Below are 26,861 nucleotides of genomic sequence, written 5' to 3'. Positions count from 1 at the left end.
CAGATGGGGTTTTGCCATGTTTGCCAGGCTGGTCTTGAACTCTTGACTTCAGGTGATCCACCTGCCTCGGCCTCCTAAAGTGCTGGGATTACAGGCGTGAGCCACTGTGCCCAGCCGTGTGTGTGTGTGTGTAAGTATACTTATCACTAATTTAGCCTCAGACTTTTAGCCAGTTCCATGTTCAGATCTTCCTTCAGCTTTATCCTTTTGAAGGAATCTTTCTAGTTTGGACTGCTGGCCCTCCCATTCTGCGACCTTTGGGGTTCTTTTTGCCTCTTTCCTCCCCACTGGATCTCCTGTTCCTGTGTTCTGTGTTATCTTGTTGCTCTCACTGGTTTTAGTGGAGCATAGTTGCCGGTAGTTTTCAGTGAGAAAGGTGTATAGGAGGTAGATCTTTTGAGACTGTGTGTCTTTCTGTGTACTCGTGATTGATATAGTTTAACTGGGTATATGCTTTTGGGTTGGGAAAATTTTTCCTTCTATTTTAGTCTGCTCAGGATTGCCATAACAAAATATCATAGGCTGGGTGGCTTAAACAACAGAAATTTATTTTCTCACATTCTGTAAGCTAGAAGTTCAAAATCAAACTTCTTGCTGATTTGGTTTCTAGTGAGTGGCCTCTTTCTGGTTTATAGACACCATCTCTTCTCACATGTGGTGCCAGTCATCATACCAGATGACACAATCTGGAGCACCATAATCCCAAATGTTGGAATACCTGAAGATCAGAATCCCTGAAGATCAAAATCCTTAAAGATCATAATCTCTAAAATTCTGAAAATCACAAAAGATTAAAATCATGAGTGTTGCAACCCTGAAAGCCAATTACTGGGGAAGGGATTAGTATGTTTTTTGTTGTGCATAGGATAGTTGCATGACGTTAGACGGAACTGTTACCTTGTTATTGTCTTTATTCGTAAATTAAGTCTGGTTTAAGGAGATGAGTGTGGGTGCCAGGTTGACAGTAGGTGGACTTGTGGACTCAGTTTTAGATGGCGCCTTAACTAAGGAATACCGAGAAGCCTGGTGGAACATTAGGGTTTGCATGTGTCTCTGAGAGTATTTCCAGAGGAGATGGAAAGATTCTCAAAACAGCATCTAAATACACTTGCTTAATCACAAAACGTCAGGTATGAATGTCTGCCCTTACAAACCTTTTGTGCTGGCATTGTACAAGTACTTTCCCATTCCTGTTATTAGTTATTATCCCTATTTTATAATTGATAATACCTCACTCACTAATGCGTGAGTCTGAGTGGGCTGTGGGGAAGATCTGCCCTCAGTGTTGGCGGGCACCATCCAATCAACCAGGGCGCAGACAGACACTTCTGCTGCCTTGGACCTGAGAAATCCAGGGTTGCCAGCCTTTGGACTCCAGGATGTACACCAGCAGTCACTTTGGGTCCTGAGGCTTTTGTGGACTCAGAGCTAGAGATCACTGGCGTCCCTGGTTCTCAGGCTATTTGGATTGAGCCTTGTCACCGGCATCCCGGGGTCTTCAGCTTGCCTGTCATGGGACTTCACAGCACCATAATTGCGTGAGCCCGTTCCCCACATAAATCCCCTCTCATATATCTGTATACATATCTTATCAGTTCTGTGTTGCTGAAGAAGCTTAATACAAATCTGGTACTGGGGAAGTCAAATATTCCTTCTTACTGTGTTTCTTAAAACACAGTGGAACAGATCTGTGAAATTGTTCCCTTTCAAAAAGGCTGTGATAAGTGTATGAGGCTACTTAATGGTGAAAGATGAAAATGTTAGAGTTAATTATTACTGGGGCTATGAAAGCAGAAAATTGCTTAATTGCAACAGCTGGACACAACAGACTTTGAAACAGACAACATGTACTTACAGAGTTTGAAGACCACAACAACTCTTCAAATACAAATGTAAGGAGTGTTTTGAAGATCATAGACGTAGATCTGAAAACAGACAAAAACTACAAGAAATCTCTTCTGCCAAATTATTCAGTCCTATAAGACTTCTGCCCATTCACACGTAGCGCCAGTTTGCTATGCTATGTTTTTAGTCTTCACATCATATTCAATACTAGGGGTGTAAGTGGTATATATTCTTTTGGTTTTATGCATTTTTTGCACATTTGACTCCGTGTTGACTCTGTGTGTAAGCATTGTACATATGTGCAAAACTGTTGAAACTTCCTCAGTAAATGAAGAGATGTCCTTTTTGTGTATCTGCATTTGTGAAAGACAAAATTCAAGATCTCGGCTCTCTGAGCAACCGCATATGTGATGTTGATCCATCGTAGTTTTTGGTAGATCTCATCAAAAGACATAGGTTGTCTATCACGGTATTTTAGATGACTGCAGTTATAAAGCTCAGTGCATACAATTACCAACCGTAGTTATATGCATTTTAATGTATGTACGAATGAATGAGTGAGACAAGGTCTTGCTTTGTCACCCAGGCTGGAGTGCAGTGGCATGATCATAGCTGTCTGTAACTTCAAATTCCTGGGCTTTAAGCGACTCTCCTGCCTTAGCCTCCTGAGTGGCTGGGACTACAGATGCGTGCTCCAAAGTCCAGCTAATTAAAAAAAAAATTTTTTTGTAGGAGTTGGATCTCACTATGTTGCCCAGGCTGGTCTTGAACTGGCCTTAAGCATTCTACCTGTCAGAACCTCCCAAAGCTCTGGGATTTCAAGCCTGAGCCACCATGCTGGCTGTTATATGCATTTCGTTTTTTTTTTTAACCTATTTCTTTATGAATGTGGTTTGTCTGCTCATAACTGTTAGTCTACCCATGTGACTGTCATTATTAGACCTGAATTATACCTTGTATCCTTGCAAAAATATGCAAGTGATTATTGCCTTTTTTTTTTTGAGACGGAGTCTCCTTCTTTCGCCCAGGCTAGAGTACAGTAGTGTGATCTCAGCTCACTGCAAGCTCCGCCTCCCGGGTTTACGCCATTCTCCTGCCTCAGCCTCCCGAGTAGCTGGGACTACAGGCGCCCGCCACCATGCCTGGCTAGTTTTTTGTATTTTTTTAGTAGAGATGGGGTTTCACCATGTTAGCCAGGATGATTTCGATCTCCTGACCTCGTGATCCACCCGTCTCGGCCTCCCAAAGTGCTGGGATTACAGGCTTGAGCCACCACGCCCGGCCTGATTATTGCCTATTTTATTGTGTAAAGTGACCTATGATGGGTTCTCTTATTTTTTTATGTTTCTCAAATCCCCTTTAATTTTTATTTCTTGAGATGGAGTCTCACTCTGTTGCCCAGACTGGAGTACAGTGGTGTGAGCTCAGCTCACTGCAACTTCTGCCTACCAGGTTCAAGTGATTCTCCTGCCCCAGGCTCCCGAGTAGCAGGGATTACAGGCGCCTGCCACCACGCCCGGCTAATTTTTGTATTTGTAGTAGAGATGGGGTTTCACCGTGTTGGCCAGGCTGGTATTGAACTCCTGACCTCAGGCCATCCACCTGCCTCAGCCTCCCAAAGTGCTGGGATTACAGGAGTGAGCCACCATGCCTGGCCTGAAATCCCCCTTTAAAAACGTAAATACATGTCTTTGAAAAGTTTTTTACAATTATTTTTTCCAGAATTACAGTTTTTGGATTTTGATCTTTTGGAATTATAATTTTCAGGATTTTAGACTTTAGAGCTTTTGATCTTTCAGGCTCAAAAGGAAAGAACATCTCCCAGGACCAGATGTGGAGTAGGTGGGAATTGGAGAGAAGCTGAAGCCCAGGCCCAGCACCAGGCGCAGGGCCCAGGCGCTGCGGGGGTCCCAGCCATGAACAGAGCTTCATGCAGGTGGGCAGCTGGAGCGAGGGGGGCTCACTCTTGTGAAACGAGCAGAAAACAGGCCAAATTCTGCTGGGGGCTGCAGCTTTTACAGAGCAGCTGGTCTCCCGAGGCAAAAGGACACATACTTTGTGGAGGCCAGGAAGTATCTGGACCAGCCTGCTGGGGCTTGGTAACTCCATCCATAACCTCCTCAGGGTCTCCACAAGGCTGACACGGCGCAGTACCACAGGAGATGGCCGGGACAAAGAACCAGGAGCTGGCGGGGTGAGGCGGTGGGTGGGGGGCGGGCAATCCTGAAACAATGAGAAGAGCATAGAGAAGAGAAAGAAAAGTCATACCAGCTCAGAAGAGCTTACAAACCGACATTCAAAAACACTCCCAGAATTCTTTTTTTTTTTTTTGAGACAGAGTCTCGCTCTGTCGCTGTCGCCCAGGCTGGAGTGCAGCGGTGCGATCTCGGCTCAATGCAAGCTCCGCCTCTCGGGTTCATGCCATTCTCCTGCCTCAGTCTCCCCGAGTAGCTGGGACTACAGGCACCCGCCACCACGCCCAGCTAATTTTTTTTGTATTTCAGTAGAGACGAGGTTTCACCGTGTTCGCCAGGATGGTCTCGATCTCCTGACCTCATGATCCGCCCGTCTCGGCCTCTCAAAGTGCTGGGATTACAGATGTGAGCCCCCATGCCCGGCCAACACGCCCAGAATTCTAATGTTCACAAAGTTATCCAGTCAATAATTAGAATCCACTGCAGATGAGCATTCAGCATTCGGGATTGTGGCATTCAAGATTGTGTCTTTCGAGATTATGGCCCAGACTGTCTCAACATGGCCTTTCCTTGGGTTCATGTGCATGTGGTGTCTCATAAGGACGCTAATCCTGTGGAATCAGGGCCCCACCCTTATGACCCCATTTACCTGTAATTACTTTCTTTCTCCAAATATAACAATGCTGGGAGTTAGGACTTCAACATATGAATGGAAGAGAGGGGGAACAGACATTCAGCCAGAACGCATCTCTTCAGAATTCTTTAGACATTGCCTCATCATTTTTTTATTGTAATAAAATACATCTAACAAAATTTACCATCTTAGCCATTTTAAGTGTATGGTTTAATAGTATACCTTCATAACATTGTACAGTCATCACCATCCTCTATCTCCTATTCTGCTTTCTGGCTCTGATTTTGACTATTCTGAGTACCTCCAATAAGTTGGAATTACATAGTCTTGTGCCTTTATCAAAAGACATTTTTGTCATTTTTGTGACTGGTTTATTTTACTCGGCACGTTTTTATGGTTCATCCACATCGTAGCATATATCAAAATTTCCTTTTTAAGACTGAGTAATATTCCTTTGCATGTATATACAGGTTAAGCATCCCTAATTGGAAAATTCGAAATGCTTCAAAGTCTGAAACTTTTTGAGTGCCGACACGATGCCACAAGTAGAAGATTCCACACCTGACCTCGTACAACACGTGACCTCATGTGACTGGCTGCAGTTAAAATATAGACACACAATACACAGTTTATTTAAAATATCGTGTAAAATTACCTTTAGGATATATGTATAAAGTATACTTTAAACACAACTTGATTATATGATTAGATTTGGGCCCTATCCCAAGATATCTCGTTATGTATATGCAAATATTTAAAAATGCAAAAAAATGGAAATCTGAAATACTTCTGGTCTCAAGCATTTTGAACAGGGATGCTCCATCTCTGCCATACTTCACCTGCCCATTCGTCTGTTGATGGACACTTGGGTTACTTCCATGTTTTAGCTGTTGTGAGGAATGCTGCCGTGAACACGGTACACAAGTGTCTTTTCAAGACCCTGCCTTCAATTCTTTTGAGTGTAGAACCAGAAGTGGACGTGCTGGGTCATATAGTAATTCTATTTTTAATTTTTTGAGGAATGAACATACGGTTTTTCCATAGCTGCTTGTACCATTTTACATTCCCACCAGTGGTGCGCAAGAGTTCCAGTTTTTCCACGTCTTTATGGACACTTATTTCCTGTTTTTTTTTTTTTTCTTCTTTCCCTATAGTTGCCATCCTAATGGGTGTGTTGTGTTACTTTACTTTTTTGTTTTCTGTCCTTGAGAAATCTGAAACTATTCATATTTTTGGTTGTAGAAGACCCAGGCTCTCCTTTGTGCCAGGGTCATGCAGTTTAACAGTAATGTTCCTTGGTGTGGGTCTGTTTTCAGGAACATTTTTGGGAATTATTTATCTGATTCCCTCCCTTCTGTTTTTTGTTCTCTCTCTCTCTCTCTCTCTTTTTTTTTAAGAACCTACCCTGTGGGTTGGATGTTGGAAAATGTTGCTAAAATGTTCCATTTTAGGCTTTCAGTTTTCTTTCCTGTTTTCTGATTGTCTTTTCCTCTTAACTTGCATTTTTCTGTTTGTTTTGCTACTTTTTATGGTAGAGGCTTTCTGGAGGTGTCTGGTAATCCTTGATTTTTATTCATATTTAAAAGTCAGGGATACACAACAGAGTTGGAACATATGAAATTGACATTCCTTCCCAGCTTTGTTCACTATAAAAGGACAGAGGAAGTGCCAGCCCCAGTATCACTGAACGTACTTTGCTCTCAGACCTTCATTTCTAAATTACATCCCCCACTAAAAGGAACCAAGACTCTTTGGAGAAATGGCAGATTTCATAGTCTAACAGAGAATGCATAAGACAAATCCAGAACATGTTACATGAGGAAATGAGGAAGTGCTTGAGAATTATGAAAAGCACACAAGAGCATCCCACTGGCCAAATGTGGAACAATTTGAACATCAGAGTGAATAATGATGTTAATTGGCCAGGCACAGTGGCTCACACCTGTAATCCCGGAACTTTGGGAGGCCAAGGCAGACGGATCACTTGAGGTCAGGAGTTTTGAGACCAGCCTGGCCAACATGGTGAAATCCCGTCTCTACAAAAAATATAAAAATTAAGTAGGCATGATGGTGATGCTTGTAATCGCAGCTATTCAGGAGGTTGAGGCAGGAGGATCACTTGAGCCCAGGAGGTGGAGGTTGCAGTGAGCTGAGATCGCACCACTGCACTCCAGCCTGGGTGAGAGAGTAAGACCCTGTCTTCAAAAAAACAATAAAAGTTAGTAAAATACGAATCTGTGAGTCCATACTGATGACATAAGGAAAGAATAAGTGGGAAAGGGCCGGGCGCGGTGGCCAACGCCTATAATCCCAGCACTTTGGGAGGCCGAGGCGGGCGGATCATGAGGTCAGGAGATCGAGACCACGGTGAAACCCTGTCTCTACTAAAAATACAAAAACTTAGCCGGGCATGTTGGCGGGCGCCTGTAGTCCCAGCTACTCGGGAAGCTGAGGCGGGAGAATGGCGTGAACCTGGGAGGCGGAGCTTGCAGTGAGGCGCCTGTAGTTCAGCTACTGGGGAGGCTGAGGCAGGAGAATGGTGTGAACCCAGAAGGCGGAGCTTGCAGTGAGCCGAGATCACGCCACTGCACTGTAGCCTGGGCGACAGAGCGAGACTCTGTCTCAACAACAACAACAACAACAACAAAAGTAAGCGGGAAGAAGGGAGCATCCCTCACTGAAGTTTGAATGCCAGGAGGAATGACAGACTGCCTCAAAAACCTCATCATTTTCATAACTGAGTATCAGTTGATTCAGACAAGAGTTGCCAGTTGGTACTAAAATTACTGGATGAACGTTCTAAAAACATAGTCTCTAAGTATTGTTCTATAGATTATGAATTAATTACTAAGGAAAATACAGTGAAGAAATCTGGCAAATATAATTTTAACCAAGTGATTGAAATTATCACCAATAATGGGGCAAATTGACATCGTGTCTCTTTCTGTGATGCTCCGGGAGAAACAAAGCTTCATTTATGTAGTACTACTGCCAGAAACACATAACCCATATTCTTCACAGATGTCAGTGAAATGAATGGAAAAAAACGTTGAACTGTTTCAGATGAGAGGAAATTAAGGAAATAGGACTTTAGATGTGACACACATCCTAAATTGGAGGGAAGAGGGATTTGCCATAGAGGACCTTTCTGTTTTATCTAAGGACTCCAGCAGCACAGCCACATGGTCTGTTCTCATTTTAAGCAAAAATTTGGATGATTATACTTTTTGCAGTGTATATTCAAAAACCACCTAACTGGTAAAATATTTTATTTTTAAAATTAAATATGCTCATTTTAATTTACACCAAGGCTTGTTACTGTTATTTTTGTTGATTGATTTTGTTTTAACAAATGTTTAACATTATTTATTATCTTACTTGAGGAAAAATGTTGATATCACAATGTAGTATGAGTTTTATGGGGGTAAGACATTAGATGAACAGCATTGTTTTGGAGATGCCTTGTAGATTGCATTCTTAGAAGATTTCTGTTTTTTTTTTTTTTTTGGCTCTGTCAGGCTTCACTACTTAGAAGAATTCTAATTAATTCAATGTCCACAGTTTAAGTCTTTTTCCGCAATATTAAGCTATATATGAAGTGTGTGCCTTGGAAGATCATTTCTATCCTTTTCATGTACGGTGTTTGGTTAATTGACATTAGAGATTTAATTTGAGTATGGCTAGAACTTCAGTGATCTTAATGTCATGCTTCCTGACATTATTATTAAACGTATTAAGTGGACTTCTAGAGGACATTTAAAGGAAGGAAATTGTAAAATTTTAGTGTTTTAAAGTGTGGTGCCTTTATAGTGGACCCTATGTTGGATAAGAATAGAATTGATGTTTTCAGAAGACAAAGGTGAGAATATGTATTTTTCTTCTTCACTCATTGATAGTGCTATTATGACATCTGTATTTACTTCTGAGCTACTGTAAAGTAGGATAAAAGCTGTAATGTAGGAAACTGTAATGTAGGATAAAAGCTAAGGTAGAGAGCTGACAGTGCCTTTTTTCTTATGTTCGTATAGAAAAATTTTAATGATTAACTAGAACTTTTCAGTTCCCTGTGGTATAGTTCTGTATGACCCAAGACCCTGACCCAGTATAACCCGGGAGGCGGAGCTTGCAGTGAGCTGAGATCCGGCCACTGCACTCCAGCCTGGGCGACAGAGCGAGACTCCGTCTCAAAAAAAAAAAAAAAAAAAAAAATTTGATTATCTGCTTTTTTTTTTTTCTTTTACAGGAGAGCTTGTTTCATATCCATATCCCACTTTATTCCTGCTAATCTGCTAATGTGGTAAATTGGAGGAAAACTGTTACCAGGATAACCTGTAATGGGCAAGGAGCCACCAAGAAGAAAACATTTCTTTTAATTTTTAAACTTGTTTTGAAAGGTAAGAACATTACGATTAGCAGGAGTTTCCTTCCGTTAATGACATCAAGGAAAGCTGTGGTTCTGTTGTGAGACCCTGGAGTCATAGCAAACCAGGTGGAGACCAGTCTCTCTGAGCTAGGTGCAGTATGATTCTGTGGTACTGTGGTATTTTTAGGAAGTTAAATGACACCCTCTTTAGTCTGCTTTGGTATATCTTAAATCTGCAGAACTCAAGGGATTCTAAGTTTACAGGGGGTTACTGAGAGGGGCACCAAAGACCAGCCAGGCCTAGTAAGCTGAAGTAGCAGCATGCAGAGAAAGAGTCGCCACCCAGGCCACTACTTCCAGGGCACCGGGGCTCTCTCTTTGTGTTTGTTTTTGTTTTATACCAGCGAGAGGACATTTGACTTCTGGTCAGTCACTTGTGTCTTTCAGAGTCCTAATCTCTATCACTTTAGAACTTTTTATTAAAGATTAGAGATTGAATTTGCATATTAGACTTCTGGCCCAGTTGACACTTACTAGGAAGTGGCAGAAGTGGCACAGTAGTTCCTTTTGGGGGACATGCAAGCATAGTTAATCAAATTTCATTTGTCCCCATTGTATCTCTAGAAGGTAGACAAAAATCATTTAATCATCTACCTTCCTGAACTGGTGCTAGCTCTAAGACCTGAAATTTTAGTCACTTTTTACTTGGCTTTGTTTTTATCCTGATGAGCAGTGATTTACCAGGGCCTGTTGATTCTACTCTTGACTCTTGCAACTGTCTTTTTCTTTTTGTTTCCACGGCTGCAAAGCTAGGTCAGACTTTGTTGCCTGGGGAGATCCTATGGTGGTTTTGCTGTGAGGGATCTGTGCTTCTAACTGCCAGGTGGATGTTTCATAGGCATCTAAAATACTACTTTGCATATGATGTCTCCTCAGCCCTAGCCCCTGAAGAACAGTCCTACTCAACCCTTGCAGTTCCCCTTGCACTTAAACAGTGACGTCCTATTCTTGCCCCCGATATTCAGATTCTTGTACACAACTTAGGATTTCCTCAACTTCACCTCTATATTCTTCTGCCTGAATCCCATGTGGAGAATTCTCTGCAAGTATTCATTCCCCTTGTGGCTCCTTGTCTCATAGAGTTTTTTTGTTTGTTTGTTTTTTGAGATAGGGTCTTGCTCCATCGCCCAGGCCAGAGTGCAGTGGCGCGATCTCGACTCACTGCAACCTCCGCCTCCTGGGTTCAAGCAATTCTCCTGTCTTGGCCTCCTGGGTAGCTGGGATTACAGGCGCACACCACCATGCCTGGCTAATTTTTGTATTTTTAGTAGAGACAGAGTCTCACTATGTTGGCCAGGCTGGTCTTGAACTCCTGGCCTCAAGTGATCCGCCTGCCTAGGCCTCCCACAGTGCTGGTATTACAGGCCTGAGCCACCGCACCCGGCCTCATAGAGTTTTATTGTTGTTCTTTGTATTTGAATTCACGTCTTCTGGGGCTCAGCTTTCTTCCTGCCTTTTCTGTCAAACCACCTTGGATTATTCCAGTTCCCTTGTGGTCACTCCTTTGTGAACTCTCAGAGCATCTCAATGAAGTTATTTTAGAATTATTTTTTTCTCTTTAACTATGTTTTAAGTATTTTGTGAGTAAGCAGCTTTAACTTCTTTGTGTCTTTAGTACTTTTCACAAAATATAGGTATCATTAATTGTTTGGTGGTAGGAGCTAAAATGTCAGAGGCATTTCTCAGGATAATATTTTTGGGACTTTCCCTCTCTCCCTCCTTGTTGTTTATTTTGTTTTCCTTTGCTGATAGAGATTCTTTGCTTTGGCAGCTTGCGGAACAATTTCTTACCTTTAGTTATTCCTCCTCCTCCTTCTTTTACACATCTCTGCTTGTCAGCATGCTGTCCCAACACTAGAGTGAACCCTTCACAGTCTGCAGGAGTCCTAGAATCAATACCAGGTGATTACGAGGGTTCCTGGAGAGGAACAGCACTGTGGGTATAGGGCATTTTAGACCAGGGACTGGCAAACAAAGCATTTATTGCAAAGGCCAGATAATAAATATTTTAGGTTTTGTGGGTGAAGAGGCAAAAAAGAGGATTTTATGAAGGTATTTATATACCAAGAGACACAACAAATTTTCACAGGCTTTGTTATTGATGAGATTCAAAATGTAATAATTGAATTCAGTTTTCTGTAATACAGCTCTCTCTTACTAGTGAGAAGACTGGAATTCTTTTTTCTAGGGGGATAATATTTCACCTAATTGGTCTTTAAAGTTAGAGTTGTTCTCATCAAAATCTATTGCAAAGGTACATCTAATCTATTAATATTGATCTGCAGCAAGGTTTTAACATTTTTCATCTTTGGAAATGTCTTTTTACACAGGTAGGTACTCCCACATTCTCTATCAGTCCCCAAGCATATTACTTCAGTTGAGTATATTCGTTATTTGGAAGGCATATGTAGAATTCTCTTGGATTCTTCTCTTGATACTTACTTTTTAGCATGTCATTACGTAGTAAATTAATCATTTCTAATTATAGTTTAGGTGAAAGCTCCTTAATTGCACACCTAAATGGATTTTGAAATATGGAGATTTCCTTTGCCTTGGCATCAAGGTCTGCAAAATGCTATGTAACTGTAGTTTCAGCTCAGAAAACATGTCCACTGCCAATTTTTTATGGGAATGGAGAGCTCATCTCCTACAGGAAGTGTATGAAGCAGCTTGACCTTCCTTATCAACCAGAGAAAGTTGTTTAAATGACGTTAATGTAGTAGATGATTCACATGTCAGCCATTGAGACTTCAGCAAAGGCAGATTTCTACAGCTGTCTAGTGTTCAGTAATTGTCATTCACAGCTGTTCTTCTTGTTCAGAAAAATTTTAGTCTTTGCCCTGTGCTCAAAAAATCACAATAAAACTTTACCACCTCAAGCTGCTGTGTCAGAGGGCAAGCCAGGATGGTTAAGTCCATGAGTGAATGAAGTTTACTGTTGGTGCTGCTGGTTCAGTTAACAGGTGGTGGATTTCAAAAGTCTCCAAATGCCTGCTGGCGAATAATCAAAGAATAACTGTAAGCTTTAAACACCTTAAAGTTTTACAAGTTTTCTAAGTTTGTTGAACTACGCCCTTTATTGTTCTGTACACAACCATAATCAGTTGTAGCATGTCCTATCAGATTCTACTGTAGGTTGTCTTTTCTCAACTTCTTTGGAAATATTCTGCCTGTAGTTCTTTCATGAAGACCGTTCTCGGAGGCTAAAAAGTCAGAGGTATATTGCAAGGTTTATAGCAAAAGATAACAATTGTTCCATCTTTCTCATCTTTGAATTACTCATTTGGGACTGCCACCTTCAGCTCTTAGCTGTTTTCTCTTATTTCCACATTTCTAAATAATTTGCCTGTATGTAGCTGTTTCTAATCTAATCTACTTGTCTTCTAATTATGAAGAGGAGGTTTTAGTTCTTATATGGATAGCTCCTTCCCTCCTTCACCTTTTGGATAAAGTCAGTATTAAAGGTATGTATATTTTGGTTAATTATTCCCCAAAATCCCTAACAAAATTGGCAAAATTCTCTTCAGTGTGGTCAGATACATCTGGCAGTCAGCTGTGTCTCTTTCTTGGACTCACTTTTTCCAAACCCTCTGCCTCATGCCTTCCTCTGTACTGGTTGCACTTGACCTTCTCCGTAGTTGCTGATGTTTCTCCTCACCTGTCTTCTGGGAGTTGTCTGTCTCTTGATGTCTCCTATTTCTGTTTCATGTGTTGTCATGTTTTGGTGAAGAACATTCTCCAGTAGCTACCTGAGAAAGTGTGAATAGATCCGTCAGACCTTCCATGTCTGAAAATGTTGGTTTCAATAATTGACACTAAGTTATGGTCCTTTTTTTGTGTTGTTTTTGTGAGTCCCCCTCCTCCGCACCCATCACTAGAAGGTTTAGATTCTTCATTTCTGCTACCATGGAACTACACTCAGTACATTGGGAGGATCTGTCGCACCACTCATTGTGTTGGCCTGTGCAGGCCCTAAGGAGAGCCACATTTGGTAAGCTCTGGGAAAATTGCTTTCTTCTGTTTCCTACCCGTGCCCCTACCCCCACCACCCCCGACCTTTTTTTTTCCTTGGCCAAGAGGTGGGTGATATATTATAATATGTTATTCTAAAACTTCTTTTATTTGAATATTGGACTTCCTAAATTGTTTAAGTTTTTTGTCTTTTCATGAATTTGTTGGCGTTCTTGGCTGTCATTTCCTTTTTTCTCCTTTGTCCTTTATTTTGTTGTGTTACTAGAGTTTCCAGAGCAGTGAAGAATGCGTGGGGTTCAACCCACTAAGCATCTGGAAGGTTGCATAATCTTTTCTATTTTCTTACTGGAGATCCATGTCAGCCCAAATGTAGCCATGTATTGTACCTTTTATATCCAATAGATTTTGGGAAGAGATTTATAAAACAGCATGTTAATTATTTAGTACAACTTTCCTGTCCAGAACAGAAACTCCTTTTGTTCTTATAGAAAATCATCCAGGCTTTGCCAAGGCACCTCCATTTGACGGGCCTCGCATGCAGGCACAGCCCTCATCTTTAGCAAGTTTTGCTTCTACTGCTTGCAGATAATTTGCACTTTTTACTTACTGGTTCTTATTTCATCCTTGGGTACAATACAAGACAGGTCTTTTCTTCTAAGCTTTTAAATATATTCAGAGGTAGTTACTTTATCCCTCCAAGTAGTGAGCCTTTCTGCTGCCCTGACCATCTCTTTGGAGGCCATGTGGTTGCCAGACTCTTCGTTCTCCTTCAGAACAGGATCTGCTATTTCCTGATGTGACGTGATATGCTCAGGGCAGGCCACAGTGGAATTAGTTTCTCCTCTGGTCCCAGACATTGTTTATCTATTACTATATTCTGATATTTCTTTGCTTATTAGTTACATCATAATATTAGAACGAAAGTTCTATTGGACTTATAATCAGCTGAAATCTTTGGACTTTTTAGTTTCTTTTCTTCACTTCAGCAGTTTTCTTCTCCCTGGCCGCCTTCCCATCTTGTTTTTCAGTTTTTGTCTGAAAAGGACTTTATATTCATTCATGTTAAATAAATTTTTCTTGATTCGTTGTGTCAAACAGTGTGACTGCTGACTTGCCCAGCGTTAGCTCTTCCTCTTAGCTTTGTGTTTTCTGTGCATTTTGGCAAGCCTGTGGCATCCTGCGAATCCATGTCATCAGAGCCTCTGGCCACAAGAGCTGAGCTTGTCCAGAGCCACCACTAGCACTCTTTAGGCTGAATGCCCAACTATCTTGTCTGGGAGGTGATTCTCCACCCTGTGCACAGAGACACACGGTTCGTCTTCATGAATTTGTCCTGAGAGTCATTGGATTGCAAGAATGACCTGCTGTTGCTGCCTTCTACAAGCTGAGGTCACACACAGCTGAGCTGGGCTGGGGTCATGCTCTTGATGACTGCTGCTTTGACTAGGAAGAGTGCACACTTTGGAGCTAGTCATACCTGGGTTTGTATTCTGCTAGCATGTTTACTAGCTCTGGTCTTTAGTAGTAAGTCATTTGACCTCTCAGAATTTTAGTTTTTCCATCTGCAAAATGAGAACAAAACCATGAAGGTATAGAGTATCTTGTATCTAAAAGCATGAAGCCCAGAGTCTGGCAGTGTGGTAGGCACCTAATAATCGGTAGCTGCTGTTAATAATTATGTTTCCACCTTTATATAAAGTTGCAGTGTCCAGACAATTAATGTAATTGTGGAATAGCTAGGAGAGATTGAAGATTGTTTTTCTTTTTTTTTTTTTTTTTGAGACCGAGTCTCGCTGTGGCCCAGGCTGGAGTGCAGTGGCCGGATCTCAGCTCACTGCAAGCTCCGCCTTCCGGGTTTACGCCATTCTCCCGCCTCAGCCTCCCGAGTAGCTGGGACTACAGGCGCCAGCCACCTCGCCCGGCTAGATTTTTTGTATTTTTTAGTAGAGACGGGGTTTCACCGTGTTAGCCAGGATGGTCTCGAACTCCTGACCTCATGATCCGCCCATCTCGGCCTCCCAAAGTGCTGGGATTACAGGCTTGAGCCACCACGCCCGGCCTGAAGATTGTCTTTCATAAGGAGCTATAAAGACCATTCCCTGTTGAGCTTTTATTCCTGAGCAGTCTCAGTAGTCTACGAATCTACTTTAACTTTTCTTGCACATTAAGTTGCATACTGTAAAACATTTACAAAAGAAATAACTTCCTGAATGTTAACAGTTTATTGCTGCTTTTCTGAGGCTGTTGAGATAGCCCTGAATACTTAAGGATTATATACAGTCTGATCAAAGTTTGCTAGGGAAGGAAGATTGACGATAATAGCTAAAATTTTAAGAAACTGGCTTTTAAAAGATTTTTTTGTGACCAAGTTGCCAATTCTGTCTTTCATTGTGGAATTGGTTATAACCACAAAATAAATTTGATAGCTCTTTTCTTAATCTGAAGACTGCTTCCTTTTGACCATTTGCCAAAAGCATCTCAGTGTGCTCCTGAATTTCTACTGGATTAGGAAAGGCCATTTTCTTTGGGTACATTGTAAGATAGTTAAATAATAAATGACCATTGTCACTTACCTCAGGTTGGGTGAGTCATAAATGGCACGTAACTGGATTTCACTTAATATAAACTTCACTGACTTGGATTTTCCAAGTTTTCCCTTCACCACATTAGTATGGAATTCCCTTTCTAGCCAAGCAGTTCACCATTTTTCATTTGCTGAGGGCCACCTCGTATCTCTTCAGTTTTGGAGACTTAAAAACTTTTTGTGTTGTTGCAAATAGCCATGCCAATCATAGCCATGTTTCCTACTCTCCTCCAGTAACCTGTTGCTTCCTTTCTGATGTTTGACTCATTTGTTTGCTCTTGGAATCCTACCCAGTTTCAGAGATTCCAAGAATCTTGGATGCTTCAGATGGGAAATCTTTCTAGGGCCCATGAGAATTTACTGATTTGCCTTTGACTTAAAATTTTTTTAAAAAACTTTGAGACAGGGTCTTACTCTATCAGCCAGGCTGGAGTGCAGTGGCGTGATCTCTGCTTCCCAGGCTCAAGTGATCCTTCCACCTCAGCCTCCTGAGTAACTAGGACTATAGGTGTGCACCACCATGCCCGACTAATTTTTTGTACTTTCTATGGTGGAGACAAGATCTCCCTTTGTTGCCTAGGCTTGTCTTGAACTCGTGGACTGAAGTGATCCACCTACCACCATCCCCCACAAAGTGCTGAGATTACAGATGTGAGCCACTGGGCCTGGCTAACGTTGACTTTTATCATACCGTCTTACCTGTATTCACACATCCTCACCTCCAGCATGCACACGTGCATCTGGATCCAGCTGGGTATTCCTTGCCTCTCCTCGGTTTCCTTGGTCTCTTAAGAAGACTCCTGGTAGGCCAGGCGCGGTGGCTCAAGCCTGTAATCCCAGCACTTTGGGAGGCCGAGACGGGCGGATCACGAGGTCAGGAGATCAAGACCCTCCTGGCTAATATGGTGAAACCCCGTCTCTACTAAAAAATACAAAAATCTAGCCGAGCGAGGTGGTGGGCGCCTGTAGTCCCAGCTACTCGGGAGGCTGAGGCAGGAGAATGGCGTAAACCCAGGGGACGGAGCTTGCAGTGAGCTGAGATCCGGCCACTGTACTCCAGCCTGGGCGACAGAGCAAGACTCTGTCTCAAAAAAAAAAAAAAAAAAAAGAAGACTCCTGGCAAAAACTCGACTACCCTTGTGCCATCCTCTTTACTTGCCTTTCCCCACACAACCCCTCAGTCTCACTTCAGCAAAACTTGTTCTTAGTATAAATAACCTGTGCTTTGTATATACTTGGACTGAAGTTTTTGAAATTGTGGAAAATAGGCACAGAAATTCCTGTACATTCAAACTTTCATAATGAGAATTTGTAGAGGAACATGTTACTGTAGTTACTTTAATTTGAACTAGTTGACAAAAGTAAGACTGGATTTTTTGGTTGGTGGTTGACTTTTTAAATATAAAAGCGAAGTGAGTGATAAGGTTGTACATCTTGTCTTGCTGTTAGCATCCTAGCAGTGTATTTGGAGTTAGTACAGGGTATATATAGGCATTTGCCTTCTGAGGGTTGTGTATTTCCCAGACAGCTTCGAATTCTAAAGGCAAGTATAAGTTTGTATCGTTTGATACCAAAGTACAGCTCCAGAATGAAGAAAAAGTGGAAATTAGCCTTGGAGGAGGCAGAATGCTGGTGGCATTAGAGGAATAATGGTCATTTAGTGTGAAATCTCGTAGCGGGTGCCTTGGCTTTGAGCATAGAAGCCATTGCAAGGCACCATCTTCTGCCCTGGTGGCCCCTCTTCATTAGGCTCGCCCCTCCAATCTGTCTGTCACGTTGTTGACAGTTACGCATTCACACTCTAGATCTGCTCTTGCAGACTCCAGTGTCTGTCTTAGCACGGTGGGCAATCTTTACAGTGCCCCACCTTGTGCGTCTTAATCCCCTGCCTTTCTTGTCCCATATTTAAGTCATATTCAAAAGAGGTTTGTCCTCTTCCCTCTCTCTTCACCTTTGTACGAGATATGAACTCTGTTGAGAGTGTACTAACCACAGCATCATTGTCATCTCCACATCACTTCCAATGTCTGCTTCTGTTCAGAATTGTTTTTGTATGTTATTAAAATACTTTGTTTAATTTCTGCTGTAGATATTTTAATGCACACTTCCCTCAGTTAAAACTCATTCGTCTGTCTGCTTCTGCAGCAAGTCTGCACAGTGCGTTCACACACAGCCCTTTGTGATCTGGCCTTGTATTGCCAACCTAATCCTACCACCTACCCAAAGGCTCCTTCTTGTTGTCCTTAGGATCTTCTCCCTGCTGTGACTCTTGAAGCTACTGGGTCTTCCTGTTCACTGCTTTCAGGGAGGTGTCGCCTGGCCTGGAATATGTTATGCAGCTCCATTCATCACCTGCTAAATGCTCCATACAGTATTTTGAGGCTCAACTTAGGCTTGACATATAATGAGCTCTTTTTTGGCCAGGCTGTCCTCCCTCGAGCTACCTTTCTGTGGAAGAAGGTTGAAATGTATGCCTTCCTTTCTCTGTTTTCTCTGTTCTCAATTTTTTGTATTTTTCAAGGCTTTAGGGACCATCTGTCATACTACTACTATATTCCTTAGCATAATTCATATTAATACTTTAATACCTGTTGATTACTATAGCATATTAAATGGATTTGATTCCTTTATTTATTCTCAAAGAAAAGCTTGAAATATCAAAGCAGTTTCAAGTTAAAACTGGAAAAGATTCTGGAATACCTGGATGGTAGAAAGCTGATTGCTTTTGACACCTTCTTTGGAAGAAGCAGTTGCAGAGATACAATAAAACTGGGTTTGAGTTTGTATTGCCCTCTTCTCTAAAGAAATATATTGACTCTAGTCTGCACCTGACATTTGATTTAATTTGTGTGTCTAGGGGGCTGCATCTTTATGAAATTGACACCTTTACTAAGAATGGAGAAACAGCTACTGCGTGAACTTTCTGTGTTTTGTGGTCTTTTTTCTTAGAAGTTAGTGAGAGCTGCTTTTAAAGACCAGCAGCTTTTACTCCTTTGTGTTCCATGTTTCTGCCCCTTCTTGTGAAAATTTCCCTGGGCATTGAGCTTTGCTGTCAGGGGGAAGAGTTTCTCATTAACTTGCAACACTAAGAGATAACCTCAGTCGGAGTGACTCTACTTTTTTCTATTAATAGACACTTTCCTCCCTGGCCCTTTCTTAGTGGCATGCAGCTTTTAGCATGCCTGGAAGCAATCACCAAACCCTCCTGGAGCCCAGCAGTTTTACATTTGGATCTTGTCAGGCACTGTTCAACTAAGCTTCCTGCATGTGTGAATCCAAGCCTAGAAGGAAGTCCTCAGCCTCCAGGTGTCTGGACACTGCATCAGTAGATGAGCCAGTATGAACAGCCTTGCCTCAGCTTGGTTGTTCAGTACATCCTGTTCCCCAGCCTGCTTATAAACTTGGCCAGAGGTTTGGTGTAAACGCGTCTGCTGCTTATGGAATAATCAAGGGATGCCGTGAGGTCTATTCTTGAGTGAGAATTCTAGTTTTTTGTACACACTAATCAAATATCTTTGTTTCCCAACATTTTTGAATGGCCTGGGCATTGCTCCTTCTTCTGAAAATATATTTTGAAGTAGCTTATAAAATGAAATCAATTCTCAGAGATATGTACTTGTTTGTGTGTGTGTGTGGTGTGTGTGTGTGTTTTTCAGATGGAGTCTCACTCTGTCACCCAGGCTGGAGTGCAATGGCACGATCTCGGCTCACTGCAGCCTATGCCGACCGGGTTCAAGCGATTCTCCTGCCTCAGCCTCCTGAGTAGCTGGGATTACAAATGCCCGCCACTGCGCCCGGCTAACTTTTGTATTTTTAGTAGAGATGGAGTTTCACCATGTTGGCCAGCCTGGTCTTGAACTCCTGACCTTGTGATCCACCCACTTCAGCTGCCCAGAGTGCTGGGATTACAGGTGTGAGCCACTGTGCCCAGCTGGTGTGCATCTGTTTTTAAATTTGGCTCCTTAAGTCTAAACCAGCGATGACCCACCTGTGCCTCTCGATGAAAGATCTAGCTCTGCATTATTTCAAGATGAAGGATTTGAAAACTTTCTTGTTATTGGTATAAATGTTTCTAGATATTAGAGGCTACAAAACAGTTCTCGTTTTCTTGTGATCTGCTTTTTTTGAGTTGAAGAATGTCTGCCTTCATTTGAAGAATATACATGATTTCACTTGTATATTTCTGTTTTAAAAGAGAGGAAAAGAGGGGCCGGGCGCGGTGGCTCAAGCCTGTAAATCCCAGCACTTTGGGAGGCCGAGACAGGCGGATCACGAGGTCAGGAGATCGAGACCATCCTGGCTAACACGGTGAAACCCCGTCTCTACTAAAAAAAAATACAAAAAACTAGCCGGGCGAGGTGGTGGGCGCCTGTAGTCCCAGCTACTCGGGAGGCTGAGGCAGGAGAATGGCGTAAACCCGGAAGGTGGAGCTTGCAGTGATCTGAGATCCGGCCACTGCACTCCAGCCTGGGCGACAGAGCGAGACTCCGTCACAAAAAAAAAAAAGAGAGGAAAAACATGGCCTATCACCTCTTCTTACCTACCCCACTTTGGCCCTTGTGTGGAAAACATAGTTAGTGATTGTAGCTGTGGAAGGAGATGGGGGGCCGTTTCAGTGCTGAGAGAGACTTTGAAACATAATGTCATTAGAGCGGGGCTGTCTAGTGCAGCAGCCACTGGCCATGTGTGACTCTTGAGCATCTGAAATGTGGCTGGTTCAAATTGAGAGGTACTGTGAGCATAAAATACACATTGGATTTGGAAGACTTAGTACCGAAAGAAATAATATAACCCTGTTGGATATATTCTGTTAAAGATACTTTTAAATTTAATATCATCATTTGGTTTTCTCTTTTACTTTTTGATGTGACTACTAGAACATTTAATGTGTGGCTCATAAGTTTCTTTATTATTTCTGTTAGATGGGTCTGACTTGGATGACAGGTAGAGCTTGTGTAGTTCTAGTAGTTTTAATAGTGGTGGGAGAAGGGAGTGCTGAAGGGAGACTTGGAGTGTATAGGAATTAGAACTTGGGCAATGTGTGTTTGCATGTCTTTGTATAAGATCGTGTGAAATTTGTGTGTCAAATATTTTCTTCGTAGTGTTGTGTTAAATATATAGTATTAAAAGTCATAACACATTTTGTTGTCTTAAGTCTTTCCCGTGTGTTTTGTTGGGCGGAAGCAGCTGCTGCTATTTTTGTTCTGTTTGTGCTCCATATGTTTAGGTAGCGGCAGCTTCTACTAGAAATATCTTCTGCGTGTTTATTGCCAGTCTGGCATATGATGTCAGATATTCACTTCGGTGTTGCTATCTTGAAGATTCCAGTGGGACCAGTTATTAAAAGGTATAGACAGAGCTGGTTTCATGGGTGTGGGACCTGTGCAGTCTCACAGGGCTCAGAAACACTTGGATTAATGCTCTGCTGTTTGGATTCTGTCTTGAAATGCATCATAATCTTTGAATCTTTTTCGGAATCTCTAAACATTTTGCTCTGGGCCCAGCTAGTCCTGGGTACAGTTATTTCACAGTTGATAGTGTACAGTTTATTGTTCTTGGATACAGAGTTGCCAAATTTAAGCAGAGTAAATTCATTTTAGTAGGAGATTTTGAGTTTGAAATTCATTGAAGATCTTGTCATCCCCACAGCTGACTGCTCATTTGTGGGTAGGATCACCAGTAGTTCCTCTCTTCAGAGTTCTAATAGTTTATCTTTTGTCGTTTTTATGGTGTGTTATGTTCTGCCTCTGTCTTGTTGAATGAAAACCCATTAATACCAGCTTTTTCAGAGGGAGTTTCTGAGATAAATAACACAGTACCGTTTGCACTAGTATGCTTTCCTGTGTTTTTCACGACTGTATAGTTATTTTGAATACATGTATTTAGATTTGTGAAGATGTAGATTAAAACAATCCTCCATTTATGAATTATCAGCTGTCAGCAGTGGTTTAAAATCAGGCATCAGCAGCAGCTGAGGACTAGAGATGCAGAATCTCAGGCCTGAGCCCTGTTTTATTGAGTCAGAATCTGAGACTGTGTTTTATTTGTTTGTTTATTTGTTTGTTTGTTTATTTTTTCAAATTTTATTCACTCTTGTTCAGGACGGTATGCAGTGGTATGATCATGGCTCAGTACAGTCTCAACCTCCCAGGCTCAGGTGATTCTCCCACCTCAGCCTCCCGAGTAGCTGGGACTACAGGTGTGTGCCACCTGTTGCCCAGGCTGGTCTCAAACTCCTGGACTCAAGCGATCTGCCCATTTTGGCTTTCCAAAATGCTGAGATTAGAGACGTGAGCCACCGTGCCCAGCCAAGACTGCATTTTGACAAGGCGCTAGGCTATTCATTGCTGTGCCTATGAAAGTTTGGGAAACTTTGAAGCTCACTGATTTCATTGTTGGGTATATTCATTGCCCTAGTAGCTTCTGTTTGCCTGAGTGTGCGTATGTTGGTGCCTGTATGTTCTAGCTGCTATTGTGGGTCTTTCTTATTGACTCTCTACAACCTGTTTATTTGCTAAGGATCCTGAGGCTTAGAGATGAAGTAGCTTTCCTGAGGCCTCAGGGCTAGCCAATAGTGGAGCTGGTGTTACAATCCAGGTCTGTTAAGATTCTTAATAGCCCTAAAAGAGGTTGAGGGGATTTGTATATTTGATGAAAACAAAGGGTTGTAGGTGGTTCACATAAATTATAATTGGACCCTTATTGAATATACTAGCATTCTACTAGCAGTGCCTTGGCAAAGTTGACAGATAGACTGATGTTCTTGTTCTACCTCTTGTAAAGAATTCAGCCACTGTACCAGTTCCTAGTTCCTGTGTCAGAGACAGGGTGGCACCTTTTTCCAGAGAATGTCACTGCTTGAATACTTTGAATTCAAGGTACTTGGCCTCAGATTTTGAAAAGCTTTGATATCATGAAGGTATTTTAATAATTTTAGAGGGTCATTAAGTAAAGCAGTTGATCTGCGATGAATAGATTTACTCAACAAATGGATCCTTTGATCCTATTTTGTGTATATAAGGTGGCAGTTTTCACTTGTCTTACGTTACAGGAAGGTGGGGAACAGCAGACATTGTCCTCTGTGGCATCAAGTAACAGGTGACTCCCCAGTGATCTGCTTTCTTAATCTTAGCCCTTCTGGAGAAAACTCCATTCTCAAACTACTTAATCCAGCTTACAAAAAAAAATGTAGGATTTTGAAGAAAGAGGGTAGTTTGGCTTTACTAAAACTCTTTGCCCCACTGACTTTGGTGGAAGAAATTATCCCTAAATCCTATTTAAGCACAGTCATGTGCTGCATATATGACGGTGCTCCCATAAGGTTATAATGGGGCTGAAAAATTCCTGTCACCTAATTAATGACTGATATGAATGATTGGTTTGGGGGGATTCTTTAAGGTGATTTTGCTACTTCAGCTAAACAGCATCTGAACATGGTAGTGTCTGTTCAGATGCACAAATACTTAGCATTGGCCCAGCTGCCTCCGTGTCTCAGTACACGGTAGCATGCTGTGCAGGTTTATAACCTAGCAGCAACAGGCTGTACCAGATAGCCCCGGTGTGGAGTAGGCTAGACTGTGGAGCTTTGTGTGAGTCACTCTATGATGTTCGCACAGCGACCAAGTCACCTGGTGAAGGATTTCTCAGTCTGTATCCCCGTCATTATTCGTTGCATGGCTGTGTAGTCTAGGTTGTGAATTTTAAAGGATATTTATGTTTACTAAAAAGAAGTTGAAGTTCTGACTTTTTGGTTTTTCTGCGTATTTTAGAGTAGTTATATTTTTAAAAGGACTCCATTTTACCCCAGGGCTCTGGCCAGTTGAACTTTGTAACTGTTATTTCATACCTGGCCTCTTTCTACTTGAAAGAGTACAAATAGAAGCGAAGGCTGAGCAGAGTGGCTTCTTTCTGCTTGAAAGAGTACAAATAGGAGCGAAGGCCGAGCAGGGGTGACTCACTTACCAGTGCCATTTGTTCCCAGTCAGCTTGCTGTTTGGCTAAAAGGTAAAATACATAATTTTTGCATAAGGAATTAGCTGTGGATATATCTTGGTTTTGAGTTTGTAGTATGTCCAGTACAAAGATGTATATTTCAAAGTGTTCTTATCTGAAAAATGCTATTCTAACTCCGAATAGTGGGGAGCAAAAGGAATTAGTTGGCTGAGTGTGGTGGCTCACACCTGTAGTCCCAGCACTTTGGGAGGCCGAGGTGGTCGATTGCTTGAGGCCAGGAGATTGCTTGAGACCAGCCTGAGTAACATACTGAGACCGTGTCTCTACAGAATTACAAAAAAAATTAGCCAGGTGTGGTGGCACGGGGCTGTAGTCTCAGCTACTCTGGAGGCTGAGGTGGGAGGATCACCTGAGTCTGGGAGGCAGAGGTTGTAGTGAGCCAGGATAGTTGCTAAAGAACTCCTTTTCTTGTGTTTAAATCTCAAGTTTAAAATCAGTGTACTAAACCCACAAAGTCATGGCTGGGGAATTGGAGGACCTGATTCATGAGTTAGGCCACGCTGCACGAGCACACAGGCTCTGCTGCAGGAAGGTTGCTTCTGGCTCACTGGAACAGCATTGGCAGGAACTTAGAGCAGTAGGTGACTTTCTTCCATGTGGTGATTTGGGGACCAAGGCATGTTCCATGTTTTGGTTCTACCATCCCTCAGGGTCTTTTGGTCTTCAGCATTCAGCCAGATACAGGTGAAGGACCATGGGAGGTTTGATGGCTCCTGGCACAATGGAGGAAACTCTGTCATGTGGCCACACCTACATGGTGAGTGCCCCAGGAAGGGGAGAATGGGGATGGGCGACTGTCAGCACCTCACTGGGCAGGGTGCAAGGGCTGTGGGGTAGATGTTGGGTGGATTCAGGAGACTGCAGAAAGTAAAGTGGGTGTTAGTGGGACTTTTATTTCCTCTGGAACAAAGAACACTACACTTTCTGTGAAAGACTAGGCAGTAAATATTTTAGACTTTGTGGGCCGCAGATGCCTCTGTCATATATTCTTTTTTTTTTCTTAAAACAACCCTTAAAAAATGTCAAAATCATTCATAGCTGGCAGGCTGTGAGCTGGATTTGGTTTGCCAACACCTCTTCTTACTTCATCACAACTAATTATCTCTCTTCTTTATAAACCCAGTATTTAATGAGTTTCCTTTATAGTAAGGTTGAGATTTTGGAAGCCAGTTTTTACTTGAGGCAAAGAAGTTGTATCTTGATTCATAATTCAGAAGTGTCATTTTATCTAGTTTTTAGACATAGGTTGTCACCTGATTGGTGAATGTATACCCTGTTTATTATTAGCTAAAAATAAGTGCTTGATATCAGATTCACTTTTTTTCTGATTTATTTCTTAGTATTTTTCATACTTTGCCTTTAATACTAAGTATGGGGAATAGTAGTAAAAATATATTTTAAAAAAAGGTTTTGTGATTTTTAAGAACACAGAGGTGCATGAGCTGTATTACTCCACTGGAAGCATTGGTGGGGTGGCGCTGGCGTTGTTATTCCATGCCCTCAGACAGCGAACCACTTCTCTTCCTCTGTGGGAATGGAAACCCAACTTTTTCCCTCTTCCATTGAAGTTATCTTTTGTTATACTTTTGTCTTTTTTTCTACTTGTTGTATTAGTATAAAACGGCATAATAAAGTTATTTTGTTTACCATTTCCCACTCGTCTGAAAATCGCAAAAAGCATTTATTGCTAAGGTTTATATCCACTGACCTTTTCCCCAAAGTTCTTTCCTGTTACTTGTATGTCATCTTTGCCCTTATTTCTTTAATATTTGTGTTAGAAGTAGCTTGCTCTTATTTCCTTCACTGGCAGATGTGTTACATTGCCCACTGGGTGGCTTCTGTGGATGCCCCTACCCACCCCTCGTCTTGAGCAGAGAAGTCCTGTTAGCTTAGGAGCATAGTGGCTGCTGTCAGTGCGAGGAGTTGTGCTTCTCTAGCATGGTCTGTGATGTCATTTGGACATAATTATTAGACTAGTCCAATAGAGGAACAAGACAGCCCTGCTGCTGACTGTGGGCCACCGCTTTGTGTCATCCCACAGAGCTTTATGCTGAACAGCAGTCCTCCACATCGACTCCTCTTGTAAGATGCTGTGTCCAGCCATCACAGTGGCTACCATCCTTAAATATGTCTTGGTCCTGTTGCTGCGAATTGATGTGAGCTTGTCGCCATGTGTCCTTTAAAGCATTTAAAGGTTTTTTTTAAAAAACAAGGAAGACTTTTATAACACCCTTCACTTTTTATAACTTGTTCTTTTAAGGAGCTTTTGAAAGCTTCATTAAAACTCTGCTTGGCTGGACACAGTAACTCATGCCTGTAATCCCAGCACTTGGGGAGGCTGAGGCAGGTGGATCACTTGAGGTTAGGAGTTTGAGACCAGCTTGGCCAACGTTATGAAACCATGTCTCTACTAAAGATACAAAAAAAAAAAAAAAAAAAATCAGCCGGGTGTGATGGCATGCTGTAATCCTAGCTACTTGGGAGGCTGAGGTAGGGATTACTTGAACCGGGGAGGCAGAGGTTGCAGTGAGCTGAGATCATGCCACTGCACTCCAGCCTGGGTGACAGAACAAGACTCTGTCTCACAAAAAAACTCTGCCTATATTTTAAATAATATGCTCATATACTTAAGAGTAAAATGTTCACTGATCTCACTGCCTATCCTGTGAAGTGGATCTGCTTTTTACAGAGGCTTGAGTAACCTGCCGTGGTACAGAGTTTGTTTTCCTTCTTTTATTCCTGGATTGGTCAGTGTTTATACTAGCAGTGTCAGTGATTTTGCCCTCTATGATCTCTATTTAAAAAAAAAAATTTTTTTTTGAGGCAGATGTTCATAAAAGCATAAAATCAGGATATATTCCTGCCTGATCTCCTAATGTGGGTGGGTTTTTTTGTTGTGTTTTTTTGTTTTTTGTTTTTTTATGGAGATAGGGTCCTCACCCTGTTGCCCTTCTGGAGTATAGTAGCACAATCATGGTTTACTACAGCCTCAGCCTCCTTAGTAGCTGGTACTATAGGAGTGTGCCACAATGCCTGGCTAATTTTTTGATTTTTTTTTTCTTCTTACAGACATGAGGTCTCACTATGTTGCATAGGCCGATCTTGAACTCCTAACCTCAAGTGATCCTCCCGTCTTGGTGCCTGCCAAAGTGCCGGGATTACAGGTGTGAGCCACTGTGCCCGGCCCAAATACAT

The 26,861-nt window shown here is 42.0% G+C and overlaps 1 protein-coding gene across 19 annotated transcripts in view; it reads left to right on the top strand.

The window, feature by feature from the left end:
* The window catches only part of PPP6R3 (protein phosphatase 6 regulatory subunit 3), a 163,119-nt gene that overhangs the window by 52,214 nt on the left and 84,044 nt on the right, over nt 1-26,861 (top strand). For 17 of the 19 annotated variants that reach the window (XM_033206085.1, XM_033206084.1, XM_033206080.1 and 14 more), the window contains one exon: nt 8,918-9,068. The gene's annotated coding sequence lies outside the window, so the exon portion shown is untranslated. Of the gene's footprint in view, nt 1-3,644; nt 3,782-8,917; nt 9,069-26,735; nt 26,831-26,861 lie in introns of all 19 variants that reach the window. The other 2 variants (XM_033206068.1, XM_033206069.1) reach the window with 2 other exon arrangements.

The sequence above is a fragment of the Trachypithecus francoisi genome, unplaced genomic scaffold, assembly GCF_009764315.1.
Source record: "Trachypithecus francoisi isolate TF-2019V2 unplaced genomic scaffold, Tfra_2.0 Lachesis_group8, whole genome shotgun sequence".
Taxonomy (NCBI): Eukaryota; Metazoa; Chordata; class Mammalia; order Primates; family Cercopithecidae; genus Trachypithecus; species Trachypithecus francoisi.
This window is presented reverse-complemented; position numbering and strand designations above follow the sequence as displayed.